Consider the following 18,410-nt stretch of genomic DNA (forward strand, 5'->3'; position numbering starts at 1 on the left):
CTGCAAATATATGAAGTCTTATTTATAAATCCTTTAAGAATATAATTTAGGTTTTAACAATTAATTTTTAAATAAGATAACAACTATGATTGATTCTAAAGGTTTTCACCAATGAACTTGAAGTTTCAGACACGTAAGTCATAAGCTCTTAAGAGTGAATTAGTGGGGGCAGCCCAGGTGGCTCAGCGATTTAGCACCACCTTCAGCCCAGGGCCTGATCCTGGAGTCCTGGGATCAAGTCCCACATCAGTCTCCCTGCATGAAGCCTGCTTCTCCCTTTGCCTGTGTCTCTGCCTCTCTCTCTCTCTCTCTGTCTTTCATGAATAAATAAAATCTTTTTTTTTGTTTTAAAGAGTGAATTAGTGAATAAATAAGTTTTAGTTCACAATGCAAAAGACCGTGTTTCTAGAATTCCTTTTAAGAATAAACAGAAAGAATTCCTTTTCCATCTTATTAGTGACAACCTCTAAACAAAAAATCCCTTACCTCGAATCTTTCTGCTGTCACCCACATGATAGTCAGTCATTGGAATATAAAAGGATTTTCAAGACTAGGTCTGTGGTCAAACTTTCAGTTCCTGTTCCCAGAGTATAACTTTTTTGAAAAGACAAATAAGCATTTCATAAATGCACTGACAGATATCCACTAAATATTTCTGCTAATATTCCTGGAAAATATCTGTTTTGCTTGAGTAAAATTGCATTTTTTATGTGTTTACAAAAACATACTCTGGGGTACTTGATAGCCTATGGAAGTTTTTGTAAAATGGGTGACCTACCCTTTGTGACCCAAAATAGTTCTTTTACAACAACTAAAAAGTAGGAACAAATGTTTTTAAAAACACTTTTTAATGGAGAAAAAAAGCTTTTGCAACTTCAAGAAAAGTGTATCTCATTAAGAAAATGAAAATAAAAGAAATGTTGCTATCATCTGCCAGTTTAGAGACATTACCTTCATAATGAGTTTCCAAATTATAATTACAAATCCAGTTGTCACTTGAATATAAAAGACTATGTACTAGTTTTATATGCATGTCATATATTTTACTTATAAATTAAAAATAAGAGAAAGCACTTAAATTTTCATTTTTGTGAAACAGTAAATATAGTATTCAATTTTTCAAAGATGTGTATTTATGTATTTTATAAATATACCTTTTTCCTACCCAGTGCAGTGCCCAAATTCTCTGTTCAGCTTTCAGAATCTTGTAAACAGATTCACACAGGAATTGTGTCATCAGCAAGAGGAATGCTAAAAAAAAAAAAAAAAACACAAAAGTAGACCATTAACAGTGCATTGTTCCATTTTAGTAAATGTATCAACATAGAACTTTTGGAACAAAAACAAAAACAACAAAAAAAAAAAACAAAAACAAAAAAGAACTTTTGGAAGCAGATTTCCAAAGTTTCTTTCCAAGGTTTTCAAAATAAATTTCTATATGTAAATTTACATACATGTATATAAAATATATCTAAATATAATAGTTATTTTACGGGAAAAAAGCATTAATTTGACACTGTTTAATGCTACCAGAATTAGTCTAAAAACATGTATGCATATAAATTATGTTATGTGCCTATATTCATATATATTAGTCTCCTCAAGAAGTTGTTCGTTTTATCTATTTTTCATGTAAACATCCTGTGGATGCTTTAGGACAGGCAACATTAAGATAAATTCTTAGTTCTTGGAATGATTTATGAGAGATCTTCAGGTATCCTCAGAGGTCCTTCCCTTGGTTGCATTCAAACGTATGACAGCAATGGTCAGCACGGTAACTGCTTAGTGGGAGTCATTCAGCTATCTCTACATTCACATTTCTTGCTATATATCTCTACGACTGTGCTGCCTATTTCAACTTCAGATATACTGTTCTTGCCACTTACATGAGTGAATATAGCTCTGGCTTTGTTACCCATTTTCCCAGGCTAGACAAAAATGGTCTCTGCTACTCAGCTGAAATTCCCAAGAATTATACTGCTGAAAGCAGGGAATCCATATATGGTGGTGTACCCACAGCCTTGGTCCCAGTTCAGTCTCTCAGTAATTCAGGAAGAGCTGAGTAATGCTTCAGTGTTCATTCTTACAATGCCGTAGATTATTCAGTTTTGATGACAAGATTTACAGCATTTGAATAGTTTTATTACCCTATGATATCTATCTGGAGCATGATGGGTAGGCAAGATTTAACTTCATTCCAGTATCAGAAATTTGCTAATAAACACAGAAATCCAAAAGGCACCACATTGATGAAGACTCCACATTATTGGGACACCTGGGTGGCTCAGTTGGTTATGCCTCTGACTCTTGATTTCAGCTCAGGACAGGACCTCAGGGTCCTGCAGGAGACTGTTTGCTCAGCAAGAAGCCTGCTTGATATTCTCTCTCTCTCTCTCTCTCTCTCTCTCCCTAAGCCCCCTCCCCCGTTCTTTTTCTCTCTCAATCTCAAAAAAAAAAAAAAAAAAGACTATCTCATTTCATTAGTTTGCTAATTATTCCACTGGAGAGTATTCCAAAATGAGAAAAGTTATTAAAAATTTTGAACATCAGAAATTACACTGCTGCAGTAAAATTAAAGGTTGTTTACACATAGTCCACTAATTTAAAAAAAAAAAACTTCTTTTCATTAAAAATATTACTAAAAAAATACCCCAAACTCTACTTTTTTTTCAATTAAGTGAAATGTCACATCTGACCAAATAAAGAAACTACACAGAATTTACTTAAAAACGAAACATATTTTGCATATCCTGTATGTTGGCAACACAGAAATATACAGGTGGTAATTTCACCCACAAGAGGGAGCCTGTATTTTTACATTTTTGTCACAGAACTTGAAAAACGTGAATTAAAATATAAAATTCTAAAACTGTTTGTTGATATCATATTCTCTATGTCAGGTCAATTTTTGAGAAAGCCAAACTTTAGTCAGCATAATTTTATTCAACCATAACATGTCAGTATGTCAGACGATAAGAATATAATTAGAATTTTAAAAAAATTTCCTACCTCTATTATATATTTTTTTCATATATAAGAAGGAAAATGTAACTGTCAAAGCAGCCTAAGAGAAAACTCCTTTTAGGTGGTAGTAACAGTAGTTGGGATAAATTGACTAGAATTATTATGAGTGCTCTGTACATAGAAGTGGAAGGATATTTCAGTCATCCTTTTATCAGAAAAGATGCCTGTGTAAACCAATAATTTTCTATGCATTTGTAGAACAGGAAATACCCTATTTAAAAAACTACTGTGATGGCCATTCTCACTAATACTACTTAAAACTTGCCTAAGAAAGGATATAACTGGCATGGCACCACAATGAGCTCTCCTTTCTTAGAGTTGGGAATAAAAATTGTTCCTTAAAAAAAAGTAAGCTTGATCCCTTCATATTCTATAAGCTCCCTAAACAGTATCTCAAATTTCTAAGACTTTCTAAATAAATATGCTCTAGGTTTTATAAAAATAAATTATATTCATCAACTTAAAAACTACCTTATAAAAACAAACTGGGGCAACTCTTACCAACCCAGAGTGATCTGTTCTATCACATTCAGAGTCAGTAATAAACCAGCTGAAATTTGTGCAAGGAAGACAGATGACAAACTGTCCCTCTCCCCCAGAGTCCTTCTCAGCTACTCCACCATGTTAAATAACAGGGGCAGGGAGTCGAAGAAGAAAGGGTTAATCACTGCTGCTGTGCTTCCTTCTGGAAGTCCAACCTACCCATTAAATCATTGTTTTTTCTCCCACTAGGGATTGTGAATCTAATGGACCTAAAATCAATACCTTATAAATGACATAAAAAATATATTCATTTTATGGACTAATGTACCCTAGTGTCTGAATCCTATTTACACCCTCTACTTTAAAAAGGAACAACAGACCCATTTCTGCCAGTAAAAGGTTACTCAGTCACTCTGGTGACATGCTGCAGAATGCACTGTCATAGTAAAGTGCAGCAAGAGGGAAAGATTGGTGGCTGCAAACCTGCTATCATAGAAACTTTAAACCTGGTGAGGCGTGCTTGTGTTAAGAAACACAATGAGGGGGACTCCTGGGTGCCTCAGTAGTTGAGCATCTGCCTTAGGCTCAGGGCCTGATCCAGGGTCCTCCCTCTGTCAGTGTCTCTACCTCTCTCTCTGTGTCTCTCATGAGTAAGTAAATAAAATCTTAAGAAAGAAAGAAAGAAACGAACAAACAAACAAACAAACACAATAAGGGAGGAGCATGCAGGTAGCTCGCCATGTTCCATGGTGAGTTTGTAAGTCTGTTCCATTATCATGTTTCATAACTTACATAAAATTTTGAGAGCATCAAACATTATATAATATTGAAAAAAACACTTATCCATTTAATAGTGAATTCTATAATGACTGAAAAAAACTGGATAAAAAATCCTGTAAGGCAGAAATACTCATTATATGCCAAAGAGGTATTAGCCAAGTAAACATAGTTTGAGATTACACCACATTAAACCATAGTCATAGACCAGCTCTGGTGAGACTGAGGGCATTTCCTCTATCAGATGCAGTAGGAAAACAACCAAAGAAGATACATGACTATCTGTTGTTGTTTTTTTATATATATTAAGAAAACATATATATACTGATGAGAAGGTTTTATATTTACAGAATAGTCTTTAATCCAAAGGACCCACATGTTTTGATTCAAATACCCTTCTTAGCATTTACAAAGTATCATGTTCAGCTTAACAAAAAGCCCTCAATTTACAATTAGTAACTTTATTTTGAGATATCTTCTTCTATTTTTAATATTTTTAAGATATCAAATATAGAGCAACCCTGAAAAATTCAAAAATACCTGCAGTGCAAAGATAATAGTATGGCTGAAATTAAAAAGAAAAAAGAAAGCTAAAGACTAAAGGCATATCTATTTTCCTGAAAAAAAAAAAAACATCATTTGACTTCCTCTTTGTTTCAATGGGGGTACAAAACGAAATAGAGAATAATGAACAGGAAAAGCAACTTCAAAACAGATACTTTTTGAGATAATTCTAGCAACAGGTCAGCCTGAGTTCCCTGTTCAGTTTTACTGGCTTAAAATCCATATAGTTATAAAATTACAGATTGAATTTTTTTTTAAAAAAATTGTTGTTCTTTATTCCAATTGCCAACCAGAGCCATTTATCCCCTATTAGATAAAGTATAATAGACTCTACCGAAAGGGTCATTGGCCTTGCATTTAATGATATTGCCAGCCCCAATCTGCATTTTCCCGGCAATGTCCCTCAACACAGAATAAATGGCTGATCTCTTCACAATAACAGCTGATTTCTATTTATTAAGCTAAAAAGGTCACCATTTTCTACGGCTGGGCCGCCCTGCACTATTGATAATTTTATGCATAAACAAATGGCAAATTTGTGCCACATAAATATGCATTAGCAATTACTTTTTCCTCGGGCAACGCTCACCGCATGCAAATGTGTACCTCGAAGGGCCTGGTAGCTTTTGTTTTAGCTCTTGAACAGTGAAACAAAAGAGCACAATAAACAATTTTAAAATTGCCAATCAATAAGCAATGCAAATGCAAAGGTAAATGGCAAGAAACTTGCTTAGAAACAACAAAACAAAAAGTGAGGTGGAGGGGGTTGGTGGAAAGATTTTCTTTTTTTATATTATTTCATTTCTTTCCCCTTCATAATGAAAAGGCTAAAGTACTCTTGACACAGAACAGCTAGCAAAGCTGGTGCTAAAGCAGATGCCAGATGGGGAAAGTGGAAAATATACACATGTTGAGTAAACACACACATATACACATACACCCCAAAAGGGGGTATGGGAAAAACTGTTCTGATGTGGTTTCAAATGTATCACTTATTCAAATTTCTGATTTTTCAATTTCAGAGATAAAGAGAATTTTAAAACTGGGAAGAGCTACAGAGATACATAACCAAATCTTAATTCTGCTGCACTTTGCTCAACTGTTTCCTAATAGCCTCTTCCTCAGACAAAGGGAATACACATGATCAATAAGTAGGATTTTTTAGGAACACGAGGAAAAGGAGTAAATGAAGAATATATAAACAAGAGATCAAAACAATTACATGCCCAGATGTTTAGGATTAAAAAAAAAAAAACCTATCTCAGAATAATTCAAGAATAGTATCATAGCATCAGTAAAGAGAGAGATAAGGGGCTAATAAGGTAAGAGGTGACAAATGTAAGAAAGACAAAGAAGAGAAATAAGTATTACCTAATTTGAGTATGAAAACAAATGATAAGTTAAAAAATGTTGGTTTTTTTTAAATAGAAAATGACCTTTAATAAGAGTATTTTTTAAAGTGCTATCATGCATGCACTGTTCTAAATGCTTTACACACTTGGATCCACTACATTTGATCTTCACAGAAACCTCTCTAGGTTGGTACATTCCACAGCACAGAGAAACAGAAAGTTTAAAAAATGTGACTGATTACTTAAGTCAGTGCTAGATCTGGGCTCTGACCCAGTCTGAGGCCAACACCTGCAAGCTTCACTACTGCTTAAGACTGCTATCCATTCCTTAAAAACCCATCCATTTTAACCTGATTGGAAAATAGCTTTCTCAATATATAGATGGCTTTGCTTTGTATGATTAAGTTGAATTGTATTTTAAAAATTTAAAATGGTTGGGATCCCTGGGTGGCGCAGCGGTTTAGCTCCTGCCTTTGGCCCAGGGAGTGATCCTGGACACCCGGGATTGAATCCCACATCGGGCTCCCGGTACATGGAGCCTGCTTCTCCCTCTGCCTGTGTCTCTGCCTCTCTCTCTCTCTCTCTGTGTGTGTGATTATCATAAAAAAAAAAAAATTAAAATGGGGACTCATGTAAGTTTCTTCATCCTAGTTGTTAAAATACCTCAGCTTCTGTAAAATACACAATTTGTATGTCAGTATGAAAGCACATTAATACATGTACACTGAGAGCATGCTATCATCTTAATCATTTGGGAACAGAAGCACATTTTCTGATCCCCACCTTGATCTTTATATAATTAAAGGTTTCACTATCACACAAAGGATTAACAAGTATTATTAAGAAACTGTTAAAGATAAATAAATATTCTTGGTCTCAATGCAAATTGGCAAACCTGAACATCTAAAGTTAGCGTGTAGCTCTGTCCTGCTCAGAACCAAGATATTCTTCAAAGATTCCTCTTAGAATCCTGATATAGATACTAAAAGTCAAAATTCTTTAGAGAAGACCATGAAACTTCTCTTGGCAATATTTTCCCCCTGATAATATCAGAGTTGGAAGATCAGGCCTATTGTTAGCACATCAGTGGCTTTGTGTAAGTAAGAAATAGATGCCCCCTTAGGTAGGCCATTCAGAAAATGTATTACCTAAATACCCATACAGCATGCTCTGAAAGAGACTTTATAGTTTTACTGATTAGAAAAATATTATTTCTAGTATTAAAAACCCCACCTTCTTTAGAGATTTTTGAGAACCAAATATCCCTTATTAGTACAAAATCAGTAGAGTAATACAGATAGATTCCCATTTTGTTTTGTTTTGTTTTGTTTTAGTTTTCCGTCTTCATGGCTGGATGTGTAAAAACTTGAGTATGGGTTTTTCTTATTATCAACTAAATGCAATAAATGTGTGCCAACGATCATTACTATGTAATGGGCCAAAGTTTTAATTATCATCATCCCTTGTCCCATTCCTTAGTCTCTCTACAAGGTAGAGATTTCAACTGGTATGTTATATGGACATCAAGCTCAATGTGGCAGAGGCTGGGCCAAATAATCTGTGTGTCCCAATCCCCCTTTTATAGCAACAAAACTAGGTTTAGATAAAGGATACCTTTGAGGGGTTTAGAAAATCAAAGTGAGCCACAGGAAGTTCTAGGTAGGATTCTGTATGGATGGCAGGAGGAAAGTCACTGCCTCATCTGTTCTGAGTGAGAGTCTGCTGGTCTCTTTGCTTTAGATCCTTTCTTTGCCTGTCTCCTGTCCTGATGATCTTGACATGGACTAACCTCAGTAGGACAAGTTTCCCAGACACCCCTGGCAATTGGCATCCAGGTGAGTTCAGCCCCTGGAGGAGAATGGAACATGATGTAAGGGGTTTTGGGGTGGGGAGCAGGGGACACAACAGTGTGCATGTGCATGTGTGTGCTAGTATGTGTGTATATATGAACTAATGTGCCTGGGGTCTCTCTCTCTCTCCATTCACTTCCTGAAAAACATTTTATTATAGACAATTACATATTCAAAACAGAGACATGAGGAAAAGAAACCCTCATCAACCATCTTCAAGTTTCAACACCTTCCAACTTTCTGCTATTTGAAGTTCTTCCCCTCTTCCTCTGCTTTACCAGGTATCTTGGGCAGCAGTCCCATCTCTACCTGGTTCCACTTCCTGTCAGACAGGTCCCCATTGTTTCAGCCTCCGTCCATCAACCCTGGTAACCCAGTCTTCTGTCTTTGTGGCTAGTATAAGGGTGGTAGTAACTTCTTGTTGAACTCCAGATTGCTTTTACAGTTTATCACCATAAATGTGTAACAATTTTTCAACATTACATGCCCCTTTTAAAAATAATCTCTGTGGTTTCTATCTTTTTGCTCAGACCCTGACCATATAGAGTATTGATTTTATTTTACTTTTTATCACCTACTGTTAGAACCACTATTTACCCTTTATTCATAGGGCCCTTGAAGCAGGTCAAAGCCACCTGAAGTATGGGACCACTGCAATAGCATGCTGGTCCAATATTTGCCATGCCTGAAGTATGGCCCTGTATATGTAATATCCATAATGTATTCATGTAACAAACTAGCTATTCATATCCCATATCTTCTGTCAATTACTTATTGATATCCTGTTCCTTTATTGATTTGTCTGAATCTATGGGCCAGTGAAAGCAACAGACACCTGCTATTGCTCCTAGATATCCTACCCACTGCCTGACATCATGGGAATCTGCCTAGGCTATTTTAAGGAGGTAGCTCAATCTGTCATGAAAATACAGTTTTCCAATGGTAGATAGCAGAGACTAGTTAACCAAGTTTATGTCTTAGATAAGACATGTTTAACATACAGGCATTTGTTTATTCATAACAAAACATGACCTTCTGATGTTAGGAATGAACACAAATGTGTGTGCACACACACACATTCTCTCTCTCTCTCTCTCACACACACACACACACCATAAAAATGAGTGATGTTAGATGGCTCTTACAAAATTACACTTTGAAAAATTATGGGACTATGAATCAAACATATAGATTAAATTTCTCTGAAACAGACATGTGCTTAATAATTAATGGGAAAGGATACAGATAATATTTATGATTTTAACTTACCCAAAACATTTGAATAATTATGATATAATCATATAGCTCAATGAAGATATACTTACCAAATGTGAACTCTAATCTGTGAGGAAATTTTAAAATGTATAAAAAGATCTTAAAATTGAAATGATGGATTCATATCAAGCTGCACTTTAACCTACTTTAATATAAAGTCTTGTTATAAAGCTATCCAGAGGGGCACCTGGGTAGCTCAGTGGGTAAGCAACTGCCTTTGCCCCAGGTCATGATCCCAGGGTCCTGAGACTGAATCCCACATCAGGCTCCCTGTGGGGAGCCTGCTTCTCCCTCTGCCTATGTCTCTGTCTCTCTCTCTCTGTATCCCTCATGAATAAATAAATAAAAGCTAAAAAAAATCCTATCTAGACTAAAAATAGTTCATAATACTTTATGATTTTTAGTGGCAGCAATCATGATGCAAGCAAATAACAAGAGGTGACAGTGGAAAAAAGAAAATACAGTTAATAAATGCAGAGTGTCCAAATCAAAATTAGGTAAAACCAATGACCAAGGATAAGACAATTAATTCAAATATTGGTTCAGAACTGGTTCCTATCCTATAGGTAAGAAACTTTATAAGTATTCAACACCTATAAAATGTCAACCAGAAACACAGTGGCAATGACAACTATGCTGTCATATACACTTAGGAGAGGATACATTCCAGCTGAAAAAGATCAAATTTAGGAGTAGAGGAGGGTCATTCATTAAGTAGAAGGGTGCCTAAGTGGCTCAGTTAGTTAAGTGTCTGACTTCAGCTCAGTTCGTGATCCTGGGGTCCTGAGATTGAGCCCCAGGTCTGGTTCCCTGCTCACCAGGGAGCCTGCTTCTCCCTCTTCCTGTCACTCCCCTCTGCTGTGCACTCTTTCTCTCTCTCTCTCAAATAAATAAATAAAATCTTTAAAAAAATAAGTACAAAAAGAGATTTGATGGGTTGCCATTTGGAAAAGTGTGGACTGGATATATGTCTCATGGTTCACACAAAAAAACAAGTGTTGTCTTTGGTTTTTGTTTTCTCAGCAGGGTTTTGGAGAGGTAGATTTCAGTGCACTGTGAAAAATAACTTTTTAAAAAAGAATTGTCTAACAGTAGGATTAGTTGGAGGAGAGCCAAATAAATGATTTAGGATTTAAGCAAGGGCTCTGGATTCAGAGAGAACGCATCATTCTCTGGCTTTGCTACTTACTATCCAAGTGACCTTGGACACAGTTGCATAGCCTATGTAGCCTTCAGTTTTCTTATTTGCAAAATCTTCCAAATATATTCTATAGTGAGGAAAAATAGACAATCAAGCAGAGACTGCATTTATCAAAGGACCAAGAATAGGATTTCTGAACTAAATAGTATATTAGATCATGTAGCTTTTAAGATCCATTCTAATCTGAGACTAAATTATTCTATTTCCCAAAGTTCAGGCATATATTTTTATACAATTCTAGGCAAGGAAGGCAAGCACTAAATATTTAATAGGAGAAAAAGTTTGTAGCAATTCTGCATTATTAAAAAGGTTTAGCATCAGGTAAAGGATATTCATTTTTGACAAAAAAAGATAAATCTATTACATAAAATATAAAGCTATTACAAAAAAACTCATGAAGTATTTTTAGTTAATAAAAGCAACATATCATAAATCAGATACAAGAATACTTAAATCAGCAATATCTCGTTTTTAGCGAATTTACAATATTCACTTTATTTTCTCCTTTTTAAAGTCTCTAGTTACTTAATTTATAGATATTCCTTGGTTACTGAGGAAACATAAACAAAGTACTTAAGCTTTTTGAACACTGAGTGCTGCTTCCTTGCTGCTGTCAGCCAAGTCTTTCCACTACTCCTTCAACCGCGCCTTCTGTCCCAGCCCCTCAGCACATGGCAACCAAGAACACAGAGAAGTAAGCTAAGCAGGACTAAAGGGCATCTTCAAAAGAAGCGATTCTCAAATTCGTTTTTGCAATGCCCTGGGGTTCCTCTAGTTATTTCAAGGAATGCTCTAAAATTTTCAAGAAATTCTTAAAACAAAGTGATTTTTACTTTTTCTTATCCTAACAATGATAGAGATCTTTAGACTTTTCAAGGCATTTTTCACTTCAACTATAATTTGATTCTCACAGTTCTCCAAGGTAGGTATGACAGGGGATGATCTCTCCCTTACAGATGAAAAACAAACTCAGAAAAATTATGACTTGACCCCAAGTCACAAAACTACAAAGCAGCAGAAAAAGGCAAGAACCCAAGTCCAGTCTTCTTTCCTGTCCACTGTACTCTGTAACAGATCACATGCAGTACTTTAGGAATTGGCAGAGAGGTCATTTTGAAATCCCTCGAACTATGGGAGCATAAATTTACTTCTGAAGCTGTGAATGTTCACCAGGACTGTGCTATACTCTATTAATCTTCTCATCCATTGATTGAATATTCCCACTTTTAAAAATGGGAATAGCACAGTGGTTCTCAACGGAGGGTGATTTTGCCCCCTAGGGAATATTCTGCACTGTACTGTCTGCAGACATTTTCAACTGTGACCCTGGGAGGTGGGGGGGAAGGTGGCTACTACTGGTATCTAAAGAGTAGAGGCCAGAGATGCTTCTAAGCATCATTGGTGCACAGGATAGCTCCTACAACAAAGAATTATCCAGCCCAAAATGTAAATAGTGTTGAGGTTGAGAAACTCTGGATTAGCAGTATTTTTATTTAAGCCATCTGTTTTTGTCTCTTATTTTTGTTACATAATCATAATAATGCTTTCAGAACATAACATTTGCTGAGTACTAATGACGGGTTTGGCATAAGGCTATAAGCTCTTGGGTAGTCACTAATTCCACAAAATGCCCTGTGCCTTAATCTTTGCTGTTTGACAATACAGTGAACAGTGGTTCAAGTGACAGAGGTCACCATTACTGAGATAAATGGATCATAAAATAATTTGTCATGGTATTTATAACACTTTGCTTATAAGAATGTTGAAAATAAAGTGATACAAATGGGGAAAGTCAGAAGCATACATTTTGATAATATGAAATGAAAATAAAAATTTGACTGAAGGGAGTTATCTTTTTTTTTTTTTTGAAGGGAGTTATCTTTGACTTTTTTGTTATGTACAGCATACACCAGAAACTTACAACAACGCATATACAACTAAAAAAATAATAAAAGAAATAAATAAAAGAAATAATAATAAAAGAAAATAAAGAACCATAAATCTGGTCATCTTTGTACGTGGCAAATTATTTTAATAAGCATTATAATAATTAGTAATGTCCTCTTTAAAGAAAAAGCTGTCAATTTTTGTCCTTATCCTGTTCACATTCTTTTTATTAATTTTTGTTTATTTTTTTACTGGAGTTTGATTTGCCAACATATAGTATAACACCCAGTGCTCATCCCATCAAGTGCCCCCCTCAGTGCCTGTCATCCAGTCACCCCATCCCCCCACCCACCTCCCCTTCCACTACCCCTTGTTCGTTTTCCTGTTCACATTCTTCACTAAAGCGAGAGCTCTCAATTCTATTTCCTATTGGACAGAGTCCAGGGTGCCATAGCTGAACTGAGTTTCAGTCTGTTTTATTTTGTTTTGTTTTGTTTTGTTTTGTTTTGTTTTGTTTTGTTTAGCAAGCTCTATGCCCAAAATGGGGCTTGAACTCATGACCCCTGCATCAAGAGTCACATGCTCTACCAACTGAACCAGCCATGCACCCCAAGTTCCAGTCTTAATTAGAGTCAAATAAAAGACCTAATTCTGGGGTAGCAAGTTGCCTCTGTAACAAAATGCCACATGGTATCTCCTATGTGGTATCTTGTTTCCTTACTCTTTACCTTTTGGTGTTCTCAAATATGTTATCACTCTGAATAATGATTTAGGGTTTTAGAGACTTAAACTTTTCTTAGTTCACATACCCCTTTAAGGAATCTAATGAAAGTTGCAAGTCCACGCCATAGAAATACAAATTTCCATGTTGAGAGACCATCCTCTGTAGGTCTCTGTCTCTTATGTTTCTTTCTGAGTGAAGGCACCAACTGCCTATCCTCAGGACTACTTTGTCCAGGATATTTGTATAGAGAAAGTCAAAGATAGTGTCTCCCTCCAGAACTAGGGTAGGTTTGTTTTATTGTCTAGTGTAACAAGGATAGTCTCACTTAGTGGCAAAGGTTAGGCATGCTTGTTGCTTGATATAAAAGAGTCAGGTTCCCTAAACTCAGGTTTTCTCCCCCTGAAGTGGGGGGTATCCCCAGGCTGTCTTTGAATCATGTTGGACTTTAGGTTTAGGGAACTAGTACAAATGCTAATCTTCTGGCTACTACAATTGCTGTAAGTGATAAATTGTACTTTGTCACTGATCTAAGATCTTCTGTATTCTATTGGCATCCATGAAACTGTGGCAGGTAGGCTGATGTATTAGCTTGCAAATAGGGTAAAAATCTCAGGCCTTTCACGGTTCATAACAATGCATAAAGACAACAATAAGCATACCATTTTAACAGATGGCCATTCTGTCCTCGTATCCAAAATCAGAAGGCTCAAAGTATCTTTTTTATTTTTTAGTCAGTAAACAGAATGGAATGATCATAGACTGTAATACCTGAAAAAAAAAAAACCTTAAAAATCATACAATATGATGTGTATTTTATTTCAGTAATAATAATAGTAATAGCATTAACTGAGTTCTTTCTCTATGCCAGGCACTTTGTTAGGATCTTAAAAAATATCACAAGTTTATTCTGACAATAACACTGATGAAGTGGTCATGATTGTCCTCATTCCACAGAAGGAAACAAAGCTCTATGTAAATTAAGTAATTTGACTAAGTCTACATAATCAGTAAATGTTGGAGCCAAGATCTAGGATATGAACCTGGCTTGTGTCCTTAATCACCTTTCTTTTTTGCCTCTCAATTTGAGCTACTTAGTAGTGGCAAAAAGACACAATCCCTGCCTCTGAGAGTTACATGCCTTAAAGAGATAAATTAATAACCACATAGATTGCCTTAAAGGCTTTGAGGGAGTATGCACAGAGAAGGCACCCAGCCCCCTAGGAGTAAACAATAGTTTCCCAAATAAAAGAATGACTCAGATAAATCCTGATGAACAATTAGCAGTAGGCTAGGTGAAGAAGTAGGAGTAATCCATTTCTTAATTTTACCTGTGCAGAAATAGAAGGCTAGACACAAGGCCAAAGTAACATAGATGCTTTGGAAAACAGGATTGTAGTCTGATGGCTGATGAATGTTCATCTTTTATGTTTTGCTGTCTTTAAAGATTATTTCTCACTTTTTAACAGGAAATACGCAATGCTCAGGATTATTTACTTTTTATGCTGTTATTATTCCTCTTTTATTTTTTTAAATATGAAGTCACTAGGAATTGAGCATTCAAGGAAATAATACATGAACATAGTGTAATAAGGGTATCTCTTTGCTAAAATGGGCATTACACATCACAAAGCATTCAAAGGGTTAATAAATCACTTGGAAATTTAAATGTTATTTTCTATTAGATTTTATTGAAGGACTTATCATGATTATAGACAAAGTTCCAACAAGGTCAACATCAATGTTCCAAAGACATGAGCAGGTAAGCTAAAGAGAGATCAAATAAATTGTTTAAATGTTACAGCATAGGTAGTTCTCACGAATGTCTTTGCAACCAGTCTAACTTCCATTAACATAGTTAGAAACTCTCTGATAGGAAGAAAATTACTATAACTTCAGACATTACTCTAAGGGGCTATTCCTGTAGAATAGAAATGAAGAGATGTAGATAAATCTGCTAATGTTCATCTTATTCACATAAAGTGTGCATATAGGAACAGAAAACAGAAGCAAGAAATTCAAGGAAATCATGCTCAATAAAAAGATTTGAGTCCAGTTGTAACACCTTCTAAATTATAGGTATAGTACATTCATATAGATGTTGATAGAGATTCATTATGATTTGGTAGGCATTCAGAAATTGGAAATGAGGTAAAAAGGATCGTGTTTATCCAAAGAGCAAAATGTTACTGCAATATTCTTGTTTGGCCAGATGCTGATTATTTAGGACCATAACATCACCACCTCCACTACCACCACCACCACATGCAGTGTCACTATACGAAGGCTACTATTATGATCAATGGTTGCTGGGACAGATGAAGATGGATATGCTGTGAATATGCCCTATAGCTGCCAGTGGTCTATTGGAGGTAGGGGAAGGAACAGCACACAGCTAGATAAAAGAACAACTGTTCATCCAACAAACATTTAGGGAGTGCGGGCTCTAAGCAAGGCACTGTGATAGGCCGACAACTAAAGAAATCCAGGTGGGAGGTACATGAGAAGACTGGAACTAAGGAGAAGAGGTGATTCTTGCATTTCAAATACGGTTATTTCCAGTCCTAACCTGAGCCAGATATGGGCAATGGAGACAGGTTACCAAGATCAATGACAGCCCAGGATCAGAATCACTGACGTCAATATTAACAGTATTATTCAATCTCCTCAATCTCATCAAACCGAGGAGTTGTTTTAGGGATAAGTGAAAAAACTGGATCTTGGGCACCTGGGTAGCTCAGTGGTTGAGCGTCTGCCTTTGGTTCAGGTCGTGATCCTGGGGTCCCGGGATGGAATCCCACATCAGGCTCCCTTCAGGGAGCTCACTTATCCCTCTGCCTATGTCTCTGCCTCTCTCTCTCATGAATAAATAAAATCATTTTTAAAAAAAGAACGAAGAGGGATCCCTGGGTGGCGCAGCGATTTGGCGCCTGCCTTTGGCCCAGGGCGCGATCCTGGAGACCCGGGATCGAATCCCACATCAGGCTCCGGGTGCATAGAGCCTGCTTCTCCCTCTGCCTGTGTCTCTGCCTCTCTCTCTCTCTCTCTCTGTGACTATCATAAATAAATTAAAAAAAAAAAAAAGAACGAAGAAAAAAGAAAAAACTGGATCTTGTTCAACAGATTTGACTAAAAAGGAAACTAGTGCTTGAGGTTTAATTATTTGACAAACCACCTAAAGTTGCACAAATAAACTGTGACTGAGATTTGAAAAAAATACTCAGAATCACACTTGAGATACCCTATTGATTCAAACAAATCTCTAGTCATCTGACAAATGCTTTTCAATATTTTAAAACTATCTGAAAATATGGTTTATTCACCACAGTTTTAAACCAGTATAAGGGACCATTAGATACATGGCATTTATCTGACTATTGCAAAATGTGTCCTCATTAGAGGAGGATACAAGTTTTGTAAGGTCTGAAACTTATAAGATTTAGGATACCCTCTTTAAAGTCATACAAAATTATGAGTTATTCATATCAACCATAATTTCATAAAGAAAATTTTATGCACAGAGAGAATTTTATAGGGAGATGTAGAGACACAAGATAAAGATATTTTAATCGTTCCAGTTGTATAGCTAATAGAATTTTGTTGTTGTCCTTGTTAGAGACAGTTGAGAAAAAATCCTTTCATCTTTCCAATGTGTTTTTGATAAAGTAATGCAACATTTTCAGATCATACCAAATTTTGGAAAACTTTTCTAAGTTTATGAGATACAGGATTCAGAAGAATTTTCCAGAGACTAGCTTCTGGTTTTATCCATTCAAACCCAGTTTTCCTTCCACTACCTACATAGTTTCAGGAGAAAATTGCAGTTATACTGTCAGGTGAGCCAGCGTCCTGCACAGGCACTAATAACATAACCATAGATGAAAATGACTGTGGATGAAATATATGAATCCCCCTCAATCTAAACTGAGTGTATCTCTAAATTAATTTCCCTTTAAATGAACCCTCAGATGCCCATGCCACTCTAACACTACAGGTAAAGGTGAAAAGTCATCTAGGGGAAGCTGCAACACAAACAGATAAGGATACTAATCACTTTTGCAAATTTAACAAAAAACATTGCCCATGTGATCACCTTATTAGTACTCAAACAGAGCCACAGAATGAGCTTAAGCTTTACTTTCTTCAATGTAGATCTCCCTCTGGTCTTCATCAAAACTTTTGAATTTGTGTGACCTTTAACTTCAGGTGCTTATACTGGCCATCCATTAAATCAGTTAACATATACTATTAGGTTCTGTAAATCTATTGTAACAATTCTTAAAAACTCACATGGCTATGCCTGTATGTACAAAATGAATCTTCAGCATCATGTGGAAATACCTCTGGACACATCATTAGAGATGGAAGGAGGGTATGACTAGCTCTAAGACTGTTTAGTGGCACAAATACTAAAACAATGATGAACAAAAAAAGGGGGAAAGGGGAAGAAGCTTCCTGACTGTGTACTTTAGAGATATACCTTAATATTCCAGAATGTAGGTATTTGTATACCAAAATTGGCACTTGCAGGACTGTACTGATTTTCTACTTTCATTCTAATATTTTTTAAGCCAAGAAGAGTAATATCATCACCCTGCTGACACAGCATATTGATCTCAGTTCCTGAAAATTGAATTACACTTTTCCACTTCACTATTAGACCTGGGTTGTGTATATAAGTTCTTTAACATTTGTCTTCCCCAAATGGCATAAATTATCACATCTAGCTTATCTCCTGTGATTGTCTTCTAAGTATCTAGTGAAATAAATCACCATGACAGAACAATAAATAGGAACAGAATAGAAAGAGCTATCATAAATGGTAAGGTGCTATTTTTAGCATTATCTGACAAACTTCAATCCCACACACAAAAAAATAAGATATAGAAGTTGCTCCTGTAAAAGCATCAGAAATACAAGCGTTTGAAACTGCAGATTCAAAATGCTAAACAGAATTCTGATGTTGGGACCCCACAGAATTTGATCAAATGTATCCATCTGTTCATCTTCATGTAAATAATGCTCACACAACCAGTGCTGGGACCTCTTCTAGGACAGTCCCTGAGACTTTCATTACATCTGTCACTTCCCCTGTTTACAGCTGCCTCATCAGTAACTCATGGGGTTTTTCTTCCTAAACATTCAAACAGCATCCTGAGAAAACAGCACCAGGAAAAAGTTATTTCCATATTCCTCCTCTCTACCTGATTTCTGCCTCAGTAACTAATATTAATATCCAATGTAATATACTCTTCATGGAAGCATGGAAACATTTC

General features: G+C 36.0%; 1 protein-coding gene across 12 annotated transcripts in view; it reads right to left on the reverse strand.

Moving 5' to 3' along the window:
• Nucleotides 1–18,410, reverse strand: part of SOX5 (SRY-box transcription factor 5) — a 997,462-nt gene that overhangs the window by 725,169 nt on the left and 253,883 nt on the right. For 11 of the 12 annotated variants that reach the window (XM_038577063.1, XM_038577060.1, XM_038577061.1 and 8 more), the window contains one exon: nucleotides 1,155–1,251. The gene's annotated coding sequence lies outside the window, so the exon portion shown is untranslated. Of the gene's footprint in view, nucleotides 1–1,154; nucleotides 1,252–13,796; nucleotides 13,906–18,410 lie in introns of all 12 variants that reach the window. The other variant, XM_038577071.1, reaches the window with a different exon arrangement.

Source organism: Canis lupus, chromosome 27 (assembly GCF_011100685.1).
Source record: "Canis lupus familiaris isolate Mischka breed German Shepherd chromosome 27, alternate assembly UU_Cfam_GSD_1.0, whole genome shotgun sequence".
Taxonomy (NCBI): domain Eukaryota; kingdom Metazoa; phylum Chordata; class Mammalia; order Carnivora; family Canidae; genus Canis; species Canis lupus.